At 44.8% G+C, this 21,211-nt stretch overlaps 1 non-coding gene across 1 annotated transcript; it reads left to right on the plus strand.

Moving 5' to 3' along the window:
* Positions 1-2,368: 2,368 nt before the first annotated feature.
* Positions 2,369-2,539, plus strand: LOC135180248 (U1 spliceosomal RNA). Its single transcript, XR_010304345.1, has one exon. It is a non-coding gene; the product is annotated as a U1 spliceosomal RNA (small nuclear RNA).
* Positions 2,540-21,211: the final 18,672 nt, after the last annotated feature.

Consider the following 21,211-nt stretch of genomic DNA (forward strand, 5'->3'; position numbering starts at 1 on the left):
CAGCCTAGACCTCCCCTGGCCCAACTTGAGACTCTGTCCCCTCATTCTGTTGCTGATTGCCTGGCTGATTCTAGGCAATCCAAAAGTCCCAATCCCCAACCACAGTCAATCTTACAGCAGTTCTGTGTTAGGCAGGGGGGAAGGGTGACAGAGATAAGTGGTTCAGCTCTGCCTGAATTGCAGCTGAGAGGATGCTGCATGTCGATTCAATGGGAAATTGAGCATATAAAGAAGCAGCCTCGAGAGCTAAATAAGGATGAGCAGGAGGCTGAGGTGAGGCTGAAGCTAAAGCTGGGGGTGATGCAGCAGGCTGGGTATGAAGAAACTGAAGAAAGTCCCAGAAAGCAGCAGATTCACAGAGTGGGACTTGTAGCTGGGTCAGAATAATGATCTTTTCAGATACTTCATTTTGGTTAGAGCAACTTTTATGAATAGTCTATCACTGCAAGGCACAATTTTCAGTTCAGAGAGAATGTAAGTTTGACCTCTGTTCTGAAAAGTAATATCATCCCCACTCTGTAAATATTCCAGTAAGCCTGAAGATTTTATTTCTCTGCCTGCATGTTTGTTCTGGACAAGTCTCTTTGATGCACCAGGATTAACATTTTTAGCTCATACAAATGCCAAATTGCACACCACTTCCACACTCCTTTATGGGATATAAAGGTCTGGTAGCAGCACTTAAAGAGTTCAGCTAAAAGGCCCCGAGAGCAACTCGTTTTCATGAGAAGTTGCTTAACTGATGGAGAAAATTTGCACTTTGTCTTCTGGAATGATTTGAGATGGTGCCTCTGTAAGGCTTTCAATCCCCAAAAGCAGGCTCCACGCAATGGAGTTCAAACTCCTTTAAGCCTTTCCTATGCATGTTTAAATAGAATCATAGAATCAACCAGGTTGGAAGAGAGCTCTAACATCATCCAGTCCAACCTAGCACCCAGCCCTAGTCAATCAACCAGACCATGGCACTAAGCGCCTTAGCCAGGCTTTGCTTGAACACCTCTGGGGACGGTGACTCCACCACCTCCCTGGGCAGCCCATTCCAATGCCAATCACTCTCTCTGACAACAACTTCCTCCTAACATCCAGCCTAGATCTCCCCTGCCACAACTTGAGACTGTGTCCCCTTGTTCTGTTGCTGCTTGCCTGGCAGAAGAGACCAACCCCACCTGGCTACAGCCTCCCTTCAAGTACTTGTAGACTGCAATGAGGTCATCCCTGAGCCTCCTCTTCTCCAGACTAAACACCCCCAGCTCCCTCAGCCTCTCCTGCAGTAGCATTTACACCATCCTCCTGCACTAGATTTGGCTGGGATAGAGGTACCTGTCTTCATTCTACATGGTGCTATGTGTTTGGATGTATGACTAAAACAGAGGTTGGTGTGTGGCTGCTGTCATTCAGTTTGGGCACTGGTTGGTTGGTAATGAGCAATTCTTGGTGGTTTCTTTCTTTATACCTTGGCTTTTATATTTTGGTTTGTTTATTGTTGTTGGTTGGGGTTTTTTTACCCCTAATTATTCTTTTTGTTCTTTTTATATTTTGGTTTTCACAGAATCACAGAAAGATCCAGGCTGGCAAAGCCCCTCAGGATCATCAAGTCTAATCTATAACCCTACTCTACAAGATTCACCTTAAACCATAGCCCTAAGCACCACATCCAAACAACCCTTAAACACACCCAGGGTGGGTGACTCCACAACCTCCCTGGGCAGCTCATTCCAGTCCCTGACCTCCCTCTTCATGGAAAATCTTTGTCCTAATGTCCAGTATAAACCTCCCCAGCCTCATCTTGAGGCCATTCCCCTTGCTCTGTCTCCAATTACCTGTGAGCAGAGCCCTGCAGCAGCTTCTCCACAATGTCCCTTCAGGTAGCTGGAGACAGCAATGAAGTCTCCCCTCAGCCTCCTCTTTTTCACACTAACCATCCCCATCTTCCTCAGTTGCTCCTCATGGGATTTATTCTCCAGGCCCTTCCCCAGCTTTGTTGCCCTCCTCTGGACCCACTCCAGCACCTCCACATCTCTCTTGTATTGTTTTATTTCTTTCCAAGCTGTCTTTACCTCCACCCATGGCTTTTGACACTTTTACCCTTCCTGTTCTCTCCCCTCTGCCACTGGGCAGGGGTGACTGAGTGACAATGTCGCATTTACCTGCCTACCAGAGCTAAACCACCACACTTATCAATGCCCAGGAATGAAAATATTGGCCACACAGACTTATTGTGGGGTTGAATCTGGTGGCCTAGGGGACCTCCAAGCTCATCCAGTCCAACCTATCATCCAGCCCTGTCCAATCAACTAGACCATGGCACTAAGTGCCTCATCCAGGCTTTGCTTGAACATCTCCAGGGATGGCAACTCCACCACTTACCATACTTACCTGGCAGGGGAGACACCATGATCAGGCAGGTGATTTTCCCAGGGCAAGGCTCATCCTTTACACTCTGGGTGTGGTGACCCCTGCAATTCCCCCACATGTGGGAAACTCAACTGCAAAACAGTAGAGAGAATAGGGCAGAGGAAGAGAAATTGTCTGCTCTTTTGATAAAGTTAAGAAGCAGTAGCCAGTCCAGGGCACATCTTGAAAAATCTGAGATACAGGCAGTAAAGAAGCTGGAAGGGAAGGAAGGAAAACACTGCTATGCAAGGGCAGAGGTGGCATCAGCAAAACGCTCTCAAAGGAAATACCAGAAACGTACCTGCTGGGAAAAAGCAACCTGAAACCTGAAAAAGAAGATGACACATCTGGGGCAAGAGAAAAGGAATGGCATTTGTGAGGAGCCCAGCAGCAGCACACAGAGAACACTGCAGAAGCCCCGGGCAGAGGAATGTCAGCAAGAAGAAAAGGAGCCTCATGCCTGCCTTTGGAAAGTGGCTGTGCGAAGGCATATGCTTTTCTATCCCTCCACAGCCCATGAACTTTGATCATTGCAAAGAGGCTGTTGCTGAAAACCTGGTGGTAGAAGACACAGAGACAGATGAGGAGAACAAAAGGGAGAGAAAGCTGCTGCTGCCACTTTGGAATAGCAATAGTGTCACTTTAAAAAGCAATAGTGCCTGACTTAGAAAACAAACACTGCCATTGATGGAGGTGGGGAGAGCAGCAGAGTTTCTCTTCTGAAAGCTAGCTGGACTGATGTAGCCTGAAACTTTCCCAGGGCTCCACGTTTAAGAATTCAGATAAAACTGCTGAGGAGAGAGTTTGCTGCTGCTGGCATGAAATAGTCTGCACTTGCTGCTGTTCTTTGAAGAATAGAGCTCTGCTGAGCAAGGAGGGGTAGGGGTTACTGAGAATCATCTATAATAAAAGGGTAACTATGCCTTGGTGTCCCAAAACTTCAGTGCACAGGTTTTTCTCACTATTGCTTTCTTTGCTAAATCAGAGGTGAAATTCTCAAGGGTCAACATCAGATGATCCCCACTATCAGGTCTCCTGTGTCAGTCTTAGTCACAGAATCACATAATGTCATGACATGGAAGTGACCTCAAAAGCTCATCCAGTCCAACGCCCCTGCCAGAGCAGGTGCACCTAGAGCAGATCACACAGGAATGCATGCAGATGGGTCTTGAATATCTCCAGAGAGGGAGACTCCACAACCCCTTGGGAAGCCTGTTTCAGTGTTCTGTCACCCTTACAGTGAAAAAAATCCTCCTTATGTTTCAATGAAAGTTCCTGTGCTTCAGTTCCCACCCATTGCCCCTTGTCCTGGCATTGGGCATCACCCAGCAGAGCCTGGCTCCAGCCTCCTGCCACTCACCTTTACACATTTATAAACATTGATGAAGTCACCCCTCAAGCTCCTCTTGTCCAGACTAAAGAGCTCCAGCTGCCTCAGTCTCTCCTCATAAGAGAGTTGTTTCATTCCCTCAATCATCTTTGTGGCTCTGTCCACCCCATACCCAACAGATGTATTTCATGTACCTCACTGGAACTCATTGTCTCTTTCCAGAGGTAAATTGCTGAGGAAGACCTGCAGCTACAAGAGTTCTCTGACCATGTACTTTCACTCTTTTCTTCCACAGGGAACTCTGGGAAAGATAAAAAAAATATATATATAATGTAACATTTCTTGATGATGAGGGCATAGTGTAGGCATCTGTAGCTGGTTGCTATTCCTTGGGCATTTAAAAGAATTTCAAGGCTGAAGACCTCCATGGGGCAGTGCAAATATCTTGTTTAGAAGGACACGAGGAATTCCATCTCTGAGCAGAACAAGCCTTCAGAGCCTGGTAAGAACACAGTGGAAAACTGAGTGAACTGGTCCCAGTCTGTCTACAGAAGGGGTCCCTCCTGAAGGGAGGTTGTAGCCCAGCTGAGGCTAGTCTCTTCTCCCAGGCAACCAACAACAGAACAAGGGGACACAGTCTCAAGTTGTGCCAGGGTAGGCCTAGGCTGCATTTTAAGAGGTTCTTCCCAGAAAGAGTGATTGGCACTGGAATGGGCTGCCCAGGGAGGTGGTGGAGTCACTGTCCCTGGAGGTGTTGAAGCAAAGCCTGGCTGAGGCATTTAGTGCCATGGTCTAGTTGATTGGACAGAGCTGGGTGATAGATTGGATGGGATGAGCTTGGAGGTCTCTTCCAACCTGGTGGATCCTACGATTCAGTAGTGAGCTCTGCTACTACTACTAGCTGCAGAGTAAATTTGTCAAGCAGTTATGGGGTGATTCAGGCAGAGAAACTCCTTAAATGTGTGTCTGAAACTGGTGTGAGATGCCAGGCTGAAACTCTTTGTGCAACACCACCATTCTTCTGGACATGTGCATAGCTTCAAAAACAGTCTGACATAGCAAACCAGAGTCTCACTAAAATGATGAGTCTCTTGAAAAGCTTTCTGTTCTCACAACCTGAAGCAAAGCCAGCAACACCAGTAATTTTGACTAAGCTAAAGTGCCTGGAGTCTGCACTGGAGTATCTGCAAACCCTTCTGGCCTTTGAAGCTCTCTTAACATGAGAACAAAGCCCCAGACGGTTCTTAGAACTGCCTTCCTGCACTTGCACTCCCTAGAACAGGGCTGGAGTGGTGCTTAACCAACTGCAAAACCTGATGCACCTCTTAAAGCAGGAGTACTCTGGATGGCACTCCCTCGAATGAGTTCTCCTTGACATCACCAAGAAGGATGTTTCACACATACCAATGGAGCAAGTCAGAGTGCTGCAAGTGGGAATGCAAGCTTTCCTGTAAGGATCAGCTGTGGTGAGCCATAAACCACTAATGCATTGCCAATATGGCCAGCCCAGATTTTCAAAAAGGCTGATCCTATTTAAGCCCTGAGAGAAGGCACTCAGAGCTCTTCATCACCTGACAACCACTTCTGTGGTGCTTAGAGAATTTGGAGAGAGGGAAGTGTTAAAGCTTGCTAAATCTTATCATAGAATCACAGAATCAACCAGGTGGGAAGAGACCTCCAAGATCATCCAGGCCAACCCAGCCCTATCCAGTTAACCAGACGATGGCACCAAGTGCCTCATCCAGGCTCCGCCTCAACCCCTGCAGGGATGGCGACTCCACCACCTCCCTGGGCAGCCCATTCCAATGCCAATCACTCTCTCTGACAACAACTTCCTCCCAACATCCAGCCTATACCTCCCCTGGTACAACTTGAGACTGTGTCCCCTTGTTCGGGTGCTGGTTGCCTGGCAGAAGAGACCAACTCCACCTGGCTACAGCCTCCCTTCAGGTAGTTGGAGACAGCAATGAGATCTGCCCTGAGCCTCCTCTTCTGCAAGCTGCACACCCCCAGCTCCCCCAGCCTCTTCTCATAGGGCAACTTCTGGAGAGTCTTCAAGTGTTGAGCAAAAAATGCCTTTTCTTATTCTACAATCCAATAGCTTCAGAGCCAGCAATAAGGCTTTCATGATTAAACTTCACCTTTAGAGTAAATTTTCCCTTTGCTTTTCTACTGGAGATGTTTTTCACAAGGGCATTTGGAAGAACTTTGGAATCTTTGTTTCCATCTTTCCTTGCTCTTTTATCCATTTTTTTTATCCATTTATATCCTTGCTCTTTTTATCCATTGTTTAGCCTGGAGAAGATGAGGCTCAGAGGTGACTTCATTGCTGTCTAGAACTACCTGAAGGGAAGTTGTAGCCAGGTGGGGGTTGGTCTCTTCTGCCAGGCAACCAGCAACAGAACAAGGGGACACAGTCTCAAGTTGTGCCAGGAGAGGTCTAGGCTGCATTTTAAGAGGTTCTTCCCAGAGAGAGTGATTGGCATTGGAATGGGCTGCCCAGGGAGGCAGCGGAGTAGCTGTGTCTGGAGGTGTTGAAGAAAAGCCTGGATGGGGCACTTAGTGCCATGGTCTAGTTGACTGGCTAGGGCTGGGTGCTAGGTTGGACTGGATGATGTTGGAGGTCTCTTCCAACCTGGTTGATTCTATGATTCTGTGATTTATCAACTTCTCGCTGGTTAGGCCACACCTTGAGTAAATAAGATTTAAGAAAGATGTTGAGGTTCTTGAATGTGTCCAGAGAAAGGGAACGAAGCTGGTGAGGGGGCTGGAGCACAGCCTTGTGAGGGGAGGCTGAGGGAGCTGGGGGTGTTTAGCCTGGAGAAGGGGAGGCTCAGGGGAGACCTCATTGCTGTCTACAACAACTATATTTCGACTAGTTGTGTTTCTCAGCAGAAGAAAGTTGGTGCTTCTCTCTTCTCACAAATAATGAGTAATAGAACAAGAGGGAATGACCTCAAGCTGTGACTGGATCGGTTTAGACTGGACATTAGTAGGTTTTTTTTCCCAGCAAGAGTGGTCAGGCATTGGAATGGGCTGCCCAAGGAGGCAGTGAACTCACCAATCCTGGATGTGATTAAAGGTTGTTTAGATGTGGTGCTTGGGGATATGGTTTAGGGTGAAGCTTGCTGAGTAGGATTATTGGTTGGACTTGGTGATCCTGAGGGTCTTTTCCAACCTGAATGTTACTGTGATTTCTATGATTCCAAGAATGAGTGATATAGGTCACTGTTGGGGTTTTTTTGTCTTCTCACAGCTAAGGATTTCATTTCTCTCAGTAAAATATTCCAATTAGCCTGAAACCAGCACACTAATCCAATATGAAATTTCTATTACCTAATTTTAAGCAGATATTTGAAGGCACTGATAGGAATGACTCCAGAAATTTCTTTGCCTGGAACTCTTACATTCAGTCTTGCTACTCAGATTTAAAATATGAGCTGCAGAAACCTGGCTCACAGGAAGAAGCAGGGGCTCCACCTCAGAAGTTAAATTCAATATTAAACATAGCAAGGGGCCCTAGAACCAGGAGATAACTACTCTTCCTTCATTACTGTGAGCAGAGGATGGCATTTTCATGGGTGCTGCAAAAATAGCTCAGTCACATCATTTGAAAAGTGAAATACACCAGGGAAAAATCAGCAACTGTAGGGAGAAGTGATCTGCTTCTGCTCCAAACAGCTCTGTCAGTCTGAAGGTTTTATTTCTTACATATTTTTACCTATTTGTGGAAAACTTTTCCTTTTTTTTTTTCTTTCCTTTTTTTTTACCTTTCCTTTTTTTTCTTTCCTTTTTTTTTCCTTTCCTTTTTTTTTCCTTTCCTTTTTTTTTCCTTTCCTTTTTTTTTCCTTTCCTTTTTTTTTTCCTTTCCTTTTTTTTTCCTTTCCTTTTTTTTTCCTTTCCTTTTTTTTCTTTCCTTTTTTTTTCCTTTCCTTTTTTTTTCCTTTCCTTTTTTTTTTCCTTTCCTTTTTTTTTCCTTTCCTTTTTTTTCCTTTCCTTTTTTTTTTTTTCCCTTGTTATTTAGTCAGTCCTGGTGAAACAGATGGAATTATTTCCCTATGGTAGAGGAGCGCAACTGAAATCAGAAGAGAGTTTGAGCATTTCAGGCATACTATGAAATGCTGTTTGTGAGGCTTCCAAAGCTGAATCAAAGGCCTCACACAAAAAGCCCAACCTGGTCCTGTATCTTCGTAGCTTGGAGTTTTTCCTCCTGTGCTGCATTCTCCTTTGGGAGTCAAGATAAATTATTCTGCTTATCTTGGGATCAAACTGATTCTTAAATATCTTCTGGCAACCTATCTGACCCTTATTTATTCTGGTCAGGGAGGCTGCTACACATTGAACTGGGTTGATGTAATCTCTAAGTATTTTGTGAACTATTTTCCCTCTTGGTAATTTCAGAATGAGCTGAGTAAGTTGCCTTGTTGGAAGTAGAACTGTAAGATGCTTGCCAGATAAAAACAGTAAACTAAATACTTTTTTATGAGATGAATGGCATGTGGAGTAATAAAGTCTTTAGAAATTCTAGGCACTGATTCATTTTAATCACTTTTAGAGTGACTTTCTTAGCCTAGACCTTCTCTGACTCAACTTGAGACTGTGTCCCCCTGTTCTGCTGCTGGGTGCCTGGGAGAAGAGCCCAACCCCACCTGGCTGCAGCCTCCCTTCAGGTAGTTGTAGAGAGCAGTTGTAGCACCTAATGATTTTTAAATTTGGAGATATTCAAGATCAAGGTCAACAAGGTTCTGTGCAACCTGATCTAGTGCAGAATGTCCCTGCTCACTGCAGAGGGGTTGGACTAGATGGACTTTGGAGAATCATTCTATGATTCTATGATATGGTGGCAGAGGCAAATGGGATGGGTAGAGGCCAATGGGATGAGATTTAACAAGGCCAAGTGCAGGGTTCTGCACTTTCACCACAACAACCCCAAGCAGCACTACAGGCTGGGGACTGAGTGGCTGAGAGCAGCCAGCAGGAAAGGGACCTGGGGGTGCTGGTAGATAGTAGCTGAACATAAGCCAGCAGTGTGCCCCAGGTGGCCAAGAGAGCCACTGGCATCCTGGCCTGCATCAGGAACAGTGTGGCCAGTAGGACAAGGGAGGTTATTCTGCCCCTGTACTCAGCACTGGTCAGGCCACACCTTGAGTGCTGTGTCCAGTCCTGGGCTCCTCAATTCAAGAGAGATGTTGAGGTTCTGGAACATGTCCAGAGAAGGGCATCAAGGCTGGGGAGGAGTCTGGAACACAAATCCTGTGAGGAGAGGCTGAGGGAGCTGGGGTTCTTTAGCTTGGAGAAGTGGAGGCACAGAGGTGACCTCATTGCTGTCTACAACTACCTGAAGGAAGGCTTTAGCCAGGTGGGATTGGTGTCTTCTCCCAGACAACCAGCATCAGAACAAGGGGACATGCTCTCAAGCTGTGCCAAGGGAAGTGTAGGCTGGATGTTAGGAGGAAGTTGTTGGCAGAGAGAGTGATTGGCATTGGAATGGGCTGCCCAGGGAGATGGTGGAGTCACCGTGTCTGGAGGTGTTGAAGAAAAGACTGGCAGAGGCACTTAGTGCCATGGTCTGGTTGACTGGCTAGGGCTGGGTGCTAGGTTGGCCTGGATGATGTTGGAGGTCTCTTCCAACCTGGTTGATTCTATGATTCTATGATACTATAATTCTGTGTTCATGCTCCATTTCTGGCAAAATATCCAACTCATCTCCAGTTGGATAAACAATCAGTCAAGGTGTTTATGTTCTGTTTTCTTCCATGACAAACAGAAATCACCAGCTGCACTGTAAGCAAAAGCAAGTTGAAGCAATCGATGTCATAATGCTTACTGCAGAGAGATACCAATTAGTTTATATATGCTCTGCAACAGTTAATCCTGAAGTACACAGGAATACAATATTCCATACCAAAAGCAACAACATTTGTTACTTCAGCAGTGACTGGAAGCATTTAAAGACCATTAGGCACCAGTTTGACAAAGCATCATATTCATCTGACATTTATTCTGTTATTGTTTCATGGCCATTACTTTACAAGCCTGGATGAGGCACTTGGTGCCATGGTCTAGTTGACTGGATAGGGCTGGGTGCTAGGTTGGCCTGGATGATCTTGGAGGTCTCTTCCAACCTGGCTGATTCTATGATTCTACAGACTGGTTTTAAAATATGCTGTGCAGGTTTGGGTGTTACCTGTCCTCCCCCATGAATTCACCACACTAAACTCAGCCAGCTGGAAATTAAGGAAGCTATATTTACACCTTGACACAACTGACAAGCATATATATACAATTTATACAGATATTTACATACAGATATAATCTTCAAGTAATATAGAGATACAAAACCCCTTCCCAAGCAGCCAAACTGCCTGAGAAGACTCCTGATCAACCCCTCTCCTTTTTCTCACCCTCTCCTTTCTCTCACGATCCCCCTTACACACAGGGTGAGCTATAAAAGGTCTGCAAGAGGTGTTAAGAAGGAAATTATTAGTTGGGTTACACAGATTCAGGCAAAAGAGTGAATACAGCAAGCAGGCAGCCACAGGCTGGCCTTATCTTTGTGTTCTTGCTTTTATGTGTCTAAGCAAAGCTTCTAAGTGGAATGGACATCACTGTTGTTCTCTCTTCACAACTAATGATCTAATTTCTCTCATTAGAATATTCCAACCAGTCTCAAGGTTATGCATTTAAAAGATCTATTTCTTTTCCTTTTTAAAGCAGCCAGCTGTGATGGAATACCAGCTTCCTACACTTCTGGAGTTTCCTGCTGATGCTTGTCCGATAGAAGAAGACAATAAGCAAATCCTCTGTCTTATGCCCACTTACAATGGACCCTAGGAGTAAAATACAGCTTATTTCTTTAACCTGTGGTTATAGGAAGAAATGGAGACGTAGTTTGGCTTAGTCACAGAATCACAGAATTAACCAGGTTGGAAAAGACCTCTAAGATTATCAAGTCCATCCTATCACCTAACCCTTCTGATTAACTAAACCATAGACCTAAATGCCTCACCCAGTCTCTCATCCACTTACCTAGGGAGTCACATTCCTTTCTCTCCATTGCCATCTTCTTCTCACAAATGAGCATCATGGAAACAATTTTCTTACCTGTCCATTTTGATCTCTAAAAGCATTGCTCCAGGCAAGCTTAATCCTTACCTCTGTTACTGTTGTAACTAGAACTAAGAAAACACAAACCTTAGCCCTGGCTATCTGGTAAGTTTGGATACCTTTCAAATCTTCCATCCCTGCTCGTAGCTCTCTCAGCTTCAGAAAGCAGCCATTAACTCATTTGATTTATGTGATTGGGCTGTAAGAACAAATCAATAACTGTCTCTCTTGTAGTTTCTTATGCTTTTGCTGCAAGAGGCAAATGAAAGACAGGGAGAGCTACCCAACGTGGGTACAGATGCTGGACACAACATAGCTGCATCAACCTTTTTGCTACCATGTATATCCAGGCTAATTTGTCTTTGTTGAAAAGCAAACATAAATGGGGCTTCTGGCTCTCAAGAAAGCTTTATTTGGCAGCAAGAAAAAATCTATCTACACACATGCAGATGTACTGAACCAGCTGTGGTTACCCTGGAAATCCCTGCTTGCATCACTACTGCTTGCCGTCTTATATCCTCTTCTGCTTTCAGACATTAATGGTCAGTAACCAGAGGAAACAGCAACACTAAACCCCACATCCTTAAATGCATGCCTTCAATAAATAACATTTTAAGAGAGAATGTGTTATTTCAGCACCCTCAGTATTAGTGGGAGAGCACAGTCTGCTTTACATCCCCTTCTTTGCTCACCCCAATGATAATATAATAAGGAATCCAGAAGCAACATTCACTAACTGCTAATCAGGTACTTAATGACCAGCAAGTATTTATTTCATGAGTACATTTGGCTTATTACTTTTGACATTAAAGGGGTTTTTGTGTGTCTAATAAAGATGGTGAATAAAAGGCCCACATTTTAATTTCCTATCTCTCCAAATGTCTCTGATTCAGTGAGCACTGCAGTGAGGTTCAGTACTTTACCATAGTAACAGTAAATGCTGCTTTTTTGATGACATCCACTCTATACCCTTAGAGAAAAAAAAAAACCCAAACAACACAACTAAGACAAAATACACACAAAAAAATTATAAACCCCAAAAATATAAAACCCATAAATAACATAAAAACCCTCAAGACAGTTCAGTTGAGAAATTTGATCTGTGAAAAGAAGATTTCTGTGTCCAGTTCTGGGCTCCCCAATTCAAGAGAGATGTTGAGGTACTGGAAGGTGTCCAGAGAACGGTGACAAAGCTGGTGAGGGGCCTGGAGCACAAATCCTGTGAGGAGAGGCTGGGGGAGCTGGGGGTGTGCAGCCTGCAGAAGAGGAGGCTCAGGGCAGAGCTCATTACTGTCTACAACTACCTGAAGGGAGGCTGTAGCCAGGTGGGGTTGGTCTCTTCTCCCAGACAACCACCAATAGAACAAGGGGACACAGTCTCAAGTTGTGCTGGGGGAGGTCTAGGCTGGATGTTAGGAGGAAGTTGTTGTCAGAGAGAGTGACTGGCATTGGAATGGGCTGCCCAGGGAGGTGGTGGAGTTCCTGTCCCTGGGGCTGTTCAAGTAAAGCCTGGCTGAGGCACTTAGTGCCATGGTCTGGTTGATTGGCTAGGGCTGGGTGCTAAGTTGGCCTGGATGATGTTAGAGGTCGCTTCCAACCTGTCTGATTCTATGGTTCAATGATTCTATGATTCCCTACTCTCCTCTCTACCATAAGATCTAGTGCACAGGGAGAGAGGGAGAGAGAAACTGCAACTTTTTAGGCCCTTAAGATGCTCCTAAAGAAAATAATTATATCATAGAGTACTGTGTTTGTCTCTTTCTGAAAGACAAGGGCTTGAACTCTGCTTTCAGGAATAATGTCTTCAGTGATCACAGCCAGAAATGATCTGCCAGCAGCTCAAAGCTCAAATGGGCTGTAACACAGAATTGCCATTTTAGGAGAGTCTTAACATTTCTAACCATCATACCAACCAGAAAATATATATATATATGTGTGTGTGTGTGTATATATATATTTCTCCTAGGACAAAATGTTTCTAAAGTGTTATCTGCTACCTGTGCTTTACAAGACTAAACAACCTTTATGCAAAACTGACTGAGTTTGCCAGTTTTCAACCCCACCAGTGGAAATTAAGGTAAAGCTGACTAAAAGTTTAAAAACATTCACATGAAAACAACATTTTTTTGTATTTGACATATTTGGCATCTCCTGACATCATAGAATCACAGAGCTTTAGAGGTTGAAAGGGACCTCCAGAGATAATTGAGTTCAACTGCCCTGCCAAAGCAGGATCCCCTAGGGTAGGTCACAGAGGAATGTATCCAGGTGGGTTTGGAAAGCCTCCAGAGAAGGAGACTCCACAACCTCTCTGGGCAGCCTGTTTCAGTGCTCTGGCACCCTCACTTGCTCCCTGGGATAGGACAAGGAGCAATGGGTGTAAGTTGCAGCAAAAGAATTTCTGCCTCAACTCAAGAGGGAGCTTCTTTACTGTCAGGGTCCCAGAGCACTGGAACAGGCTCCCCAGGGAGGTTGTGGAGTCTCCTTCTCTGGAGCCTTTCAAGGCCTGTCTGGATGTGTTCCTCTGTGATCTGTGTTAGATTGTGTGGTCCTGCTCTGGCAGGGGGGTTGGACTGGATGATCTGCTTGGGTCCCTTCCAACCCCAATATCCTGTGACCTGTGACTTAATATCCTATGACCTGTTTCTCCTCATGTTAAGGTGAAGGCGGAGGAGGAGGAGGAGGAGAGGCAGATAGTCACTGCACCATATTGTTGGAGCAGAAGATGTGTAGGAATCCCTGAAGAGAAAATGCTTTTAACAGCTAAGAGAGAGCTTATCAGATCAATGCTCAAGGGGTAGCTGTAGAAGGTACAGTGACATTATAGAACCTCTCAGATATTCAGTCCATTTAACAAAGTGCTTCCAGTTTCCATTTTATATCAGGTGAAACAATGAATATTGAACAAAATGCTAATCTCTACCTTGAGCTTTCAATTAGTCTCTGTATTCAGAGCAGGGCAGTTATTAAATAAAAGAGCCAGAAGAGTGAAATGCAATGTAGAGCCTTTGGATTTTGGCAGATTTTGATCATTTAACTGTTTTCTCTCTTCTGAACATAGCTCAAGATGCTGCTAGGCATAAAGAAAACAAGTTTTTATCTTCATCTTCCCAATTATCTTATTCTAGTAGAGACACTACATCTCCTGAACGTGGTTTATAACTAACATCTTTTTATCCCATCATTAGTACAGCTCTGTAGCTGTTTTCATAAAGAGGTCAGGTAGAATAAAACAAGGACAAAACAGAAAGTCAGGTGAAAACCAGGGTGGAGGAAACACCATGGATCTGTTTCTGCTGGAAGACAGGAGGAAAAGACCCCACGTGCCCTAACACTTAGCTTTGCCTGTTCTCCAAAGTCTGGGTTTCACTCTGTGGGCATTTGGTAATGATAAGTGTGCTCAAGTTGTCAGTAGATTTGATACCCTGCAGGGAGGATGTGGCCCAAAAGTCTATCATCTGGTTTGCAGGACCAGAATGCCTGCTGGTATGAGTCAGCACTGCTTTGATGGAGCTAAACTACATCTTCACTTCAACATTTTGTCATTAGAAAATTTTGAACTCTGTGCACAGCTTTAAGTATATATAACAGGCACAACAGTTTTATCTCAGCAGAAGAATGTCAAGTAGCATGGTTGATGGTCCCATGCATAAAGACTACACTTAAGCAAGAACTCTTGAGATTTAACTCCTGAAATGACAAGGTCTAGGGAATCTCTCTCCTTGTCCACAGCCTGATTTCAATGAGATGGAAGTTCAACTATGCAAGATTAATGTAGATGCAGCATACAGATTAACCAGCTCCCTAGTCTGGCATTTAGTGCCATGGTCTAGATGACTGGATGGGGCTGGGTGCTAGGTTGGACTGGGTGATCTTAGAGGTCTCTTCCAACCTGGTTGATTCTATGATTCTATGATAACAGGATAGGACTGGGAAGCACTGTAGGGTAAATCCTGACAGTGGTTTAGATTCATCCAGTGAAAATCATAGAATCATAGAATCAACCAGGTTAGAAGAGACCTCCAAGATCATCCAGTCCGACCTAGCACCCAGCTCTGTCCAATCAGCTAGACCATGACACTAAGTGCCTCATCCAGGCTTTGCTTGAACACCTCCAGGGAAGGTGACTCCACCACCTCCCTGGGCAGCCCATTCCACTGGCACATGAAGGGAACCTGTCCTCTCATATAGTTCAAAGAAACATGCAGATTCACTGCAAGTTGAATGCATTAGATGAGCCAGGAGATCGTAATGAAAAATTAGTGTACAATCTGCTGAGCTTTGCTTGCTATAACCATCTCCAGCTAATTGCCAATTACAGTTAAAAAACCAAAGAACAAAGTTTCTTCAGGCAGTTATTCATAACCTGTACAAGGCTGCATGAAGGCAGGAGAAAACTGCAAAGAACAAAGGAATAAAAATACATCTGGAAAACAGAGGAAACAGAAAAGCGTAGCAAAACACTGCAGCGAAAGATACTGTGCAGTAAAACATACCCATAGAATCAACCATCAGATTATGAAACAGGCTTTTTAGAATCATAGACTCAACCAGGTTGGAAGAGACCTCCAACATCATCCAGGCCAACCTAGCACCCAGAACTATCCAGTCAATTAGACCATGGCACTAAGTGCCCTCAGCCAGGCTTTGCTTGAAGACCCCCAGGGACAGTGACTCCACCACCTCCCTGGGCAGCCCATTCCAATGCCAATCACTCTCTCTGCCAACAACTTCCTCCTAATATCCAGCCCAGACCTCCCCTGGCACAACTTGAGACTGTGTCCCCTTGTTCTATTGCTGGTTGCCTGGGAGAAGAGACCAACCCCACCTGGCTACAGCCTCCCTTCAGGTAGTTGTAGACAGCAATGAGGTCTGCCCTGAGCCTCCTCTTCTGCAGGCTGCACACCCCCAGCTCCCTCAGCCTCTCCCCACAGGGCTGTGCTCCAGGCCCCTCACCATCTTCATTGCCCTTCTCTGGACACATTCCGGTGCTACAACATCTCTCTTGAATTGAGGAGCCCAGAACTGGACACAGAACTCAAGGTGTGGCCTGACCAGTGTTGAGCACAGGGGAAGAGTAACCACCTCAGTCCTACTGACCACACTGCTCCTGAAAATGAACAGTGAAAATGAAACAATTTTTCAGTTCCTGAAAATGAACATTTTTTGATGCAAGTTCCCATTTTCTGTTCTTCAGGTTTTGGTCAACATTGCAGAAGTATTTACTTGAAGGCCAGCTTTTTCTGACAGTTGTCCAAAAGCTTTCCTTTTTATGCTTTCTGGACTTATTTTACAGTAGTTTCATGTTCCAGGCAAAATAAGGACTCATTCTTCATTGTTCTTCAAAGTCACTATGAATCATAAGAGTCATAAATACAATCATAGATATAACTCAAGTCTGCAAGCAGAGGAACTGCAACGCCTTGCTGAAGCATCTGTCAACAAACCTATTTCTTAGGTTCAGTGCCTATTCAAAAAGCAAATGTTGAGAACTACCCCACATTTGGCACTTTAGATAAAAATTCAATTTTCAGAATCTCCCTCTGGCACTCGTGGAGTCCATTTTGAGTTTCTCCAGTTAAAGCTTACTCATTTTTTTCTAGCACTACCCAAATGATCAAAGCCAGAGGAAAAGCTTTTAGTCCTAGAGAGGATAAGGAAGCTTGTATTTTATCTGACTCTTCATGATAAGACTCCATACTCAGACTGATCTAATTTGCTTAGATATAGCAAGAGGGCAAACACCTCAGAATCAGAGCTAAGAAGCTGCTGACATCACTGGGGGAAAAAAGGAAAGTTAAATATGAACATGGTATGGAGGGGGCAGAGGTGTGTGAGTCTGCATGTATTTATTCATAGTCTATCTGATAGGCTGGATGTTAGGAGGAAGTTCTTCCCAGAGAGAGTGATTGGCATTGGAATGGGCTGCCCAGGGAGGTGGTGGAGTCACCATCCCTGGAGGTGTTCAAGCCAAGCCTGGATGAGGCACTTAGTGCCATGGTCTGGTTGAGTGGCTAGGGCTGGGTGCTAGGTTGGACTGGATGATCTTGGAGGTCTCTTCCAACCTGGTTGCTTCTATGATTCTATGATTCTATGAATATAGCACTAAGAGTATAATAATATTTAAGTACAGAAAATATACCTATTTTAAAGAACTAGACCAAAGCAAAGAGAGGTTTAGTTGTGCTTCTTCACTATAAGGGCGACAGAGCACTGGAACAGGCTCCCCAGAGAGGCTGTGGAGTCTCCTTCTCTGCAGACTTTCCAGACCCCTCTGGATGTGTTCCTGTGTGACCTTGTGATGGTTTGGGTGTTCCCTGCCCCCCACACACACTTTGGAAATCACCCAGACTAGTCTCAGCCGGCTCTGGAAATGGAATGAAGCTTTTTATTTACAGCTTAGCTCAATATACAAGCAGATATTTACAGTATATACAGTTATAGACAGAAATATACAAGGTAAAAGGTAATACAGAAACACAACAGCCCTCCCAGAAACCTGAGTTCCCAGGAGGGACTCCCAACTGCCCTTCCACCTTCTCTCCACCCCCCATACCCCTTCCTCCTAACCCACTCAACCAGGCCAGGGGGTTAGGAAGCAAAGTGGATTACTCAGAGAAAATGGCAGAGAGGCTAGAGAGAGGAATGCAGCTCGGAGCTCCCCAGCAGGACTAGTGCCTTACCTGTGTTTTGATTCTTGTTCTTATACCTCTCAGCCACCTATGAAGGAAGTAGATATCACCATTGTTTTGCTTCCACAGTCTGTAATCTAGTTCTTGTCACCAAAACATTCTAGCTAGCTTCAAACTAGCACAGACCTGAGCTAGATTTTATGCTCCTGCTCTGGCTGGGAGTTCGGATTTCATGATCTCCAGAGGTCCCTTCCAACCCCTGACATCCTGTGATCCTGTGATCTCCAGAGGTCCCTTCCAACCCCTGACATCCTGTGATCCTGTGATCTCCAGAGGTCCCTTCCAACCCCTGACATCCTGTGATCCTGTGATCTCCAGAGGTCCCTTCCAACCCCTGACATCCTGTGATCCTGTGATCTCTAGAGGTCCCTTCCAACCCCTGACATCCTGTGATCCTGTGATCCCTAGAGGTCCCTTCCAACCACTGACATCCTGTGATCCTGTGATCTCCAGAGGTCCCTTCCAACCCCTGACATCCTGTGATCCTGTGATCTCCAGAGGTCCCTTCCAACCCCTGACATCCTGTGATCCTGTGATCTCCAGAGGTCCCTTCCAACCCCTGACATCCTGTGATCCTGTGATCTCCAGAGGTCCCTTCCAACCCCTGACATCCTGTGATCCCGTGATCCTGTGTGATGCTTAGCTCTTATTCTTCACATTAGGGGAAATTTGTGGAGGTGGAAGCAGAGCTCAGATGTCATTTTCAGAAGGATTCAAGGAGACCTTATAGCAGCCTTCCAATATCTGAAGGGGCCTACAGGAAGGCTGGGAAGGGACTATTGACAAGGTCTTGTAATGACAGGAGGAGTAATGGGTTTAAACTGGCAGAGGGGAGATTTAGACTAGATGTTAGGAGGAAGTTCTTTCCAGTGAGGGTGGTGAGACACTGGCACAGGTTGCCCAGGGAGATTGTGGCTCCCTGGACGTGTTTTAAGGCCAGGTTGGACGAGGCTTTGATCAGCCTGTTCTAGTGGGAGGTGTCCCTGCCTGTGGTGGGGGGGGTTGGAGCTGGATGATCCTTGAGGTCCCTTCCAACTCAGACCATTCTATGATTCTGTGATTTATAGAAGAGGATTGGAAAACATTCATGCTGTCAGATGGTATTCACTTGAATGGCAACACACCTGTGTTTATGAGTAGCATTAAATATATAGCCAGGTGGGGGGTGGCCTCTTCTCCCAGGCAACCAGCAATAGAACAAGGGGGCACAGTATCAAGTTGTGCCAGGGTAGGTATAGGCTGGATGTTAGGAAGAAGTTCTTCACAGAAAGAGTGATTTCCCATTGGAATGGGCTGCCCTGGGAGGTGGTGGAGGCACTGTCCCTGGGGGTCTTCAAGAAAAGACTGGATGGGGCATTTAGTGCCATGGTCTAGTTGACTGGATAGGGCTGGGTGATAGGTTGGCCTGGATGATCTTGGAGGTCTCTTCCAACCTGGTTGATTCTATGATTCTATGATTCTATACACTCCTCTCATCACATCCACACAGATGTGGGTTTTTTTACCATAAGGTCAGCAGGTTGGATCAGAAGGAATTTCCATTGCTAAATCTCAATTGCCTGCTGCTACCCCTGCCCTTCGTGTGTTTGGAAATGAATTCTATGAAAATCTGCTTTATGTTAGTTCCAGAAAGTCAGGTGGAGCTGACTGTCCTTGATTTCACCCAAAATCTCAGAGCAATGCTTGCATATGATCTTGGAGATCTCTTCCAACCTGGTTGATTCTTTGATTCTATTCCATTCATATAAAAACAATAATCTTGTGATCATTTTTTTTTACACAAGAGATAAGAAGCAAACATCAAAGTTTCAACAGAAAGTGCTCATAAACCAAGGTACATTTTCAGAGATTCTGTTTTCTTGCTTGCAGGCATTCACCAGTAGAAGCCTAACAAATGTCCCTGCTACCTGCTTGGGGTAAGTGGGAAGATTTAGAATGTCACACATTATTATTGCTCTTAGCTGCTGTACCTTGTTTACTTGCTTCTCTCCAATATCTTGGGTTAGATGAAAAGAAAGGCAAAGCTAAAGAGATTTGCTCAATCTTTTGCAAGCCTGATGCTTGCAAATAAGAAAATTAATGTTTCCTTTTCAAATGGTTTAGAATGGAAAAAGTACCATTGATATTTAGAAAATAGTGGATTTTCAATTCCTGGTTCTTTCCTGCCTGGGTACTATTGATATTAACACTTGGCATTACAGTAATTCCCATGATAATCAGATATTGCAGCAAGCAACATAATCCCACTAATAGTGAACTGGCAAAAGTCCAAGGAACTTCTTCACAGAGCCCAGAAACTGTTTCTGAAAACATAGTACTTGAGGCTCTTGACTTCTCAGTTCAGGAGGGATGTAAGCAGTAAATCTTACCAAGAAGTACTAAATATATATATATATATATATATATATATATATATATAGTGTGTGTGATTCAGTGACCCTCTGATTTTTTTACTGCAGGTATCTCTTCACAGAGAAAGCAAGCACAAGCTACATATTATGCTAACAGAACTTCATGAAAAGTTCCAAGATGCAGAAAGATTCAGAGTTTATAGTACTGAAAATAGGAGAGAATCACAGAATCATAGAATCAACCAGGTTGGAAGAGGCATCCGAGATCATCCAGTCAAACTTACCACCAGCCCTAGCCAATCAACCAGACCATGGCACTAAGTGCCTCAGCCAGGCTTTGCTTGAACACCTCCAGGGATGGCAACTCCACCACCTCCCTGGGCAGCCCATTTGTGATGGTTTAGGGGTTACCCCGCCCCCCCACACTTTTGTATTTGCCCCAGCTAACTCAGAGGGACCCTGGGAATATAGATGAAGCAATTTATTTACAGCTAGCAAAATTTACAAGCAGCTATTTACAATATATACAGTTATATACAATTATATACAGAAATATACAAAGGATAAACGATATGAAAGCACAACTCCCCTCCCAGAAACCTGAGTCCCCAGGAGGGGCTCTCAAACCACCCCAACACCTCCCCCCGGCCCTCTCAACCTTACCCCAGTTCTCAGGAAGAAGAGAGGTGCAGCCAAGAGGTTAGGGAGCAAGGTTAGTAGGAGCAGGGTTAATGAGATGTGACCAGGTCTAAGGCAAAAGCAAGAGTGAGAAACAAAATGGAGAAAAAGTCTTTCTTCTTCCCAGAGTTCTCAGCGTAACTGTGAGAGAAGTAGACACAATTGTTTTCATTTCATTGCCCTTTATCTAGTTCTTCTACCAAAACATTCCAGCTTGCTTCAAACTAGCACAATCCACCCCTGTCTACTTCGCTCAGAGTATCGCTGAGAATTATCCAATCTAACCTAAACCAATATTTACACTAAAACAATATATACAAGTTCAGTTCACACTTCAATCAGATGTAGGTGATTCAAAAGCTCAGAACAGGGACTCCCAGGTGATGTTGGGTTCGTGCTCACGTACTGTAGATTCTATCGTAGATTCTCTCAGTGTTGGGCGCCGATGTTACCTAGAACAGAAAACTCCTAACAGCTTGAATTTAAACTCTCTCAGCTAAGGTTAAATTTCTCTGTGGAATACACTGGATTTCACCATTCTCCTGCATTACCCAGTATGTATGACCAGGACCTTCAGCAGAAACCACCCCTCGGACAGGTTTCCCTTCGCCCGAAGGAGAAAATACCCAAACAGTTTTCCCTAACAGATTCTTTTCATG

The sequence above is a fragment of the Pogoniulus pusillus genome, chromosome 12 (assembly GCF_015220805.1).
Source record: "Pogoniulus pusillus isolate bPogPus1 chromosome 12, bPogPus1.pri, whole genome shotgun sequence".
Taxonomy (NCBI): domain Eukaryota; kingdom Metazoa; phylum Chordata; class Aves; order Piciformes; family Lybiidae; genus Pogoniulus; species Pogoniulus pusillus.